Consider the following 5621-nt stretch of genomic DNA (forward strand, 5'->3'; position numbering starts at 1 on the left):
GGGTGCACAGGGTCGAAGTAGTGTCGGGTTTCGTCACGCAGGTCGATGGTGCTTGGAGCTGAAGATGCTGCAGGCGGCTCGATGTGAAGAGTTCCGGTGGATCCAAGGGTGGATCTGAAGAGGTGAAGACCTGAAAGCAGAGGGGACAATGTTCAAAGTCACTAGCCAGTGACTACCGTGGAACCAGAGTGGAACCAGGCGATGTCGGGTGCAAACAGGCGTCGAGGTGTAGCTTCTCTCTGCAGCCACGTGGACACGAGGGGTCGAAGACGTCCAGGAGTCGACGAGCTGTCCCACGTAGGCTTCTCGCTGTTGGCGGTGTCGGCAACCGGATGGAAGCAAACAGGCCTTGGCTAAGGCAAGCCACGCAGGAATCAAAAAAGGCTTGTTACTCGGACCAGCAAGGTCAGAGCGGGTGCTCCTTTTACAGGAGCAAGGGCAAGTCTGGAGCAACCAGACCTGCAGTGAAAGTTGAAGGTTTCGTCGCCAAGATGGCCGCTAGCCACGTGGCAAGTGGCCGGGATGGCCCGTCGAGTGGCACGGTGCAAAAGGGCCCCACGCAGATCGTGGAGATGCTGGGGGGCTGATCTTTGGTGCAAGGGCTGCTCGAGGTTAGGGCTTCTCAAACCCCAAAGCACAGCGTCGAGGGTGCCTCTGATGCTGCGCAGTCAGCGTTTCGGGGGTCTTCCAAGTTGTACGGTCCCACGTCTCTCGGTGCCTCCATGGGTCCCTTCTTTGCAGGGACTGTGGATCGGGCGGTGAGAAGTCTGGGAGTCTGGGTCTTGTCAGGCTCTGGGCTCGGGCTCCGGCGGGAGGCGGCGGCAAAGCAGACGTCGAGTTGCTGGTTGGTGCCTGTGTTCACAGGGTGGTCACTCCTTGGCCACAAGGGAGATTCTCTTCCGTCTTCTGAGCAGCAGAATGTCGAAGTCCAGTCTTCTTCTGTATTTCAAGTTGATTCAGGATGATCTGAAGTCTCAGGACACAGCTCCCACTCTTATTCGAATCTGGGGGGCCGGATCACCTACTAGGTCCCTCCTCTGGGTGGAACCAGGAAGGGGAGTGGTTACACCCCCTTTCCTTTGTCCAGTTTCGCGCCAGGACTGGGGCAGGAAAGCCCCAGCACCGGTTTGAACTGGCCTATGCACGGGGACACCTTGTGTGCCCCAGGCATGTCTGATTCTATTCAGCCCTGTCCTACCCAATACACAAAATCCTGTCTGGGGTGGTGCTAGCACCTCCCAAGGCAGGAAACCCTTTGTCCAAGCTGCCCTCGCTGGAAGGACTCCCAGCAGCAGGAGGTCAGACTTGTGTCTGTGGTGGCAGCATCCATTTTGCGATGCTAAGGCTCTGTTTAACTTTAACCGGGGTTCAGGCTAGGTACATGTCGTGTCCCTCTAGAAGGGTGGAATGCTACCCCCGTCGCCAGAACTGGCGAGGGGGTAGTATTCCAATTCGTATGACACCTTACTCGACATGTTTTGATAAAGCCAAACCTAAGATAGCATTTAACCGCGAGGATTATAATGCACTTAAGAGTATATGGTATGGCAGTATCATGAAACAGCTAAAGGACATGGTTCCGAAAGCTGCAGACAGGCTCAGCTCATGCCAGAGCACCATCTCACATATTTCCAAGCACTCTGCCTCCAGGATTGATGAGGCCTTCCATAGGAGTGGCTGATAGGAACACATGTGTCCATTTTAGGTTAGGTATAGGCATACTACACCTAAGTAAGGGGTGGTTACACCGACTTACCCCAGCTGTGTGATCAGCCAGTTGTGTCAAATATGGAGGCCAGGCCAGGTGTGGCATAATACATGCTGCAGCCCCTGGTAGGCCTTGGAAGCACCTATGCCCTGGGTACCTGGGTACACTGTTACAGGGGCCAATAAGGTGAACCAGTTCCAATTGTGTATGTACCTAAGGTACATGGAGTACATTTTAAGGAGAGAGCAATCAGCCTGGGGCCCTGAATAGCAGGATCCCAGGCCAACTATGTCAAAAACCAGCTAAACACCAGGCAAAATGTTTGGGGGAAACCATAGTCAGATATCCACCTTCCTACATAACCCCCCCCCAAACGAAAGGAGATAAGGCTATCCTTGACCAGGTAAGCCTATATTGCCTAAGTGGCCATATAAGGAAGTACCAGCTCTGGCTTGGTTACTCCCTGTCTCATGGTCCACTAAGCAATCCCTCACCCTAAGGGCATCTGAGGGTCTCCGCAATAGGGAATCTCTACCTGTGGTGTGTCTTTGCAAAGTTAAAGGTTGGTGTTGGGATGGAGTACTGAAGTGAGATTCCTCTGTAGGACTCAGCTTCCTCCAATCACTCTCCACCATGTGTGCCTTTCTTTCTTTGACTGAGTTGCACTGTGCTCTCAGGGTCAACCTCTGGCTACCTAAAGCTGGAGGCTGGGTCCCTCTTGTTGGCTTACTGGAGGGACAGCTCAGGTTTGGGCCCTGGCGGTCCCAGGTTTGGCTGTACCCAACAGAATCCATCTGTGGGAGGTCCCTAACTACTTTTAAGGGGGCTCCCTCAGGAGTTTTTAAAGTTTTCACCTCACTAGGGCTACTAGTTACGGTGCCCCTAATCTGTTGATGGGGGTGCTTTATTTGACAGGAGGCCCTTTGGGGCTCACTGTCCTTCTTGTCCTCTGCAGCCCTGGGCTGACTAAGGCAAGGTAGAGAGGGGCAGGCTACCTGCTCCAGACTGGGTCCCACCTGAGAAGGGTCCACTGCCATCAGAGGCTCTGCCAGGCCAGGCCTAACAACCTCTGGGACAGTTCCTTCATCAGGGGTAAGATCAGTTCCCTGAGGAGGCTGATCCTTTCCTAAAGTCTGGTGGGAGGGAGATTTCTCTTCCTCCTCAATGCTCTCAGTTTGGGTGGAGTGATCCATCATTTCAGGCTTCACTACCCAGGTATCAGTTTGAGTTTGGGCTGTGGCCATCACAGCCCCACCAACCTTTTCAGGAGGAGACTCAGTTTGGGTATGAGCTGTTATCATAACAGCTCTGCTAATCTTTTCAGGAGGGAAGTTAGCTAAAGATGGGGCTGAGGTTTGCTCAGCCCTACCAACCTTTTCAGGAAGGACATCTTGGATTCGGGCTGTTGCCATCACGGCCCCACTAACCTTTCCATGGAGATTTACCATTTTAGAATGGGTTTCTTGTTCCACCTCAGCCCAGGCTGAGATTTCTAAATCATTCCCCAGTAGACAATCTACAGGCAAGTTTGATGACACTGCCACACTCTTTGGGCCAGTGACACCTCCCCAGCTAAGATTTACTACTGCCATGGGGTGATTGGTTTCTATTCCATCAATGTTTGTCACCTGATATGTGGCATCAGGTAAAAGTTGCCTTGAGGGGACTAGACATTCAGCCAACATGGTGATGCTAGCCCCTGTGTCTCTAAAGGCCTCAACTTTCAAGCCATTGATGAGGGGCTCCTGTCTATACTTGCTCAAAGTGTTTGGGCAAGCAGTGAAATTGGCAAACCCCATGCCAGTCTCATAGACAAGAGTATCTGAGGTAGGGGACCCGGTTAGGCCAGAATCCACCTGTCCTCCAAAAGTAAACCCACCCAGATTCCTGGGTGTGCTCCCACTTCCTGGGGGATTACTGCTGACAGTAACAGGAGGTGTTGGAGCTGGCTTTGGAGGTATATTCTCTTTATTGCCATTCTTGGGACAACAGCTGTCTGTTTTGTAATGCCCAACCTGTTTACAGACTTGACAATAAGGCTTTTTCTGGGTTGAAGAAGTGTCTTGGGACCCACCCCCATCCTTGGAGTTTTGGGGCCCTGGGGAAGTCTTTTCCTTACATTTATCCCCACCCTTCTCTTGAGGCTTGGTAGTCTCTTTCTTTTGGTCACCACCCTGGTTCTTAGGCCTGATCCTGGTTCTGACCCATCTGTCTGCCCTCCTACCCAATTCTTGTGGGGAGGTCAGATCAGAGTCAACCAGGTGCTGATGTAGAAGCTGATTTTGACAATTACTTAAGATTTGCTCTCTCATAATTAAATTATACAATCCTGTATAGTCTGTAACCTTACTTCCCAGCAACCAGCCCTCCGGAGCCTTAGTGGCACATTCAACAAATTCAGACCAGTCCTGAGTCTGTGTCTTCTGGGAATCTCTGAACATTAACCTGTACTGTTCAGTGGTTAAGCCTAACCCATCAATCAGAGCACTCTTCAGGACTAGGTAGTTTCTAGAATCCCCATCACTAACTGTGAGGAGTCTGTCTCGGCCTCTACCTTCAAAGGAGATCCACAAGATTGCTGCCCACTGCTCCCGAGGGACCTGCTGTACTTTGCAAGCTCTCTCAAGTGCAGTCATCCATTTGTGGATATCATCCCCAACTTTGTAGGGGGGCACAATCTTACTCAGGTTTCTATTGTCATAGGACCTGTCTTTATCCTTAGGGATAGTGCTGCCACCAGTGGATCCTAATCCACTCTCTCTAGGCTGCCTTGCTCTAGCAAGTTTCTCTTTGGCCAGGGCAACTTCTAACTCTTGCTTCTGGATCCTAAGTTCAGCCTCTCTCATTTTGGCCTCATGTTCCCTTCTCTGAGGGCTAGGCAACTCCCTTCTGGAGTTACTATGAGAACCTCTAGAAACATGGGAAGTATTGGATTCACCTGAGTGATTCCTCCTCCTCCTATGCTCCTGGTTAAGTCCATTTGGGGGTCTGAATGGGTTGGACCCACCTTCAGTCCCAAATAAGCTTAAGTTAGCCTGGTTAAGCCTGCTGACTAACACCTGGCTATTTCTACCATCATCAGAATCACTTTCTTCCTCCTCCTCCTCCTCTTCCTCTTCCTCAGGCTGAGTATTCCCAGGGGTCTGGTCTTCCTCATCTATCTGGATGACAGGGGCAGGGGCATTAGGGTTATCATCTTCAGAAGGTGAAACTTCCTCACCAGTCCCTGAGGGGCCTGGTTTGGAGTTCTTTAGAGCTTCAGACTGGTCTAACAGCTCTCTGAGGTGTCCTGCTGTAGGAGTAGGACCTGTTTTGATTCCTCTCATGGAACACAGTTGCCTCAGTTCCTTAAATGGAAAGATAGCAAATTTGGATGGTTCCCTTGGAGGGTCACTCTCAACAGAGTTGGGTCCAGTGGATCCCTCTGCTCCAGACATTGCTCTAGTGTGGTGGATGTGTTGCAATCTACCTACACTTGTGTTTTCCTACAACACCTATCTAGTAGTTGTAGTCAGGGCGTGCTACTCCCTATCCTCTACAACAACTAAGTGCAGTAGAACTTAAGTATATCTAGTCTTGTTTTAGTGTACCTATCAGGTACCTGTATGATCTTTCAAATGATATTTACAAAGATTGTAATGGTAAAACAACAGCAAGCTCAAATCCCAATCCGCTGCTCACCAATGTGAGAAGTTGGCCTGGTATATGCTGCTCACTAGTTCTAGTGATCACCTTGTACCATGCCAAGCAACCCTTATGGTGCAGGTTGTAAAGTCAACCTTATAGACAAGCTATCCTAGGGGTAGCATGGACTAAGCAGTCTTAGGCTAAACTCTGTAAAGGCATGTGAAGCAAGCTGTTTTACCATACACAATCCCTTGAATACCAAATGAAAGGACACCACACAGATATA

This window comes from Lissotriton helveticus, chromosome 12 (genome assembly GCF_964261635.1).
Source record: "Lissotriton helveticus chromosome 12, aLisHel1.1, whole genome shotgun sequence".
Taxonomy (NCBI): Eukaryota; Metazoa; Chordata; class Amphibia; order Caudata; family Salamandridae; genus Lissotriton; species Lissotriton helveticus.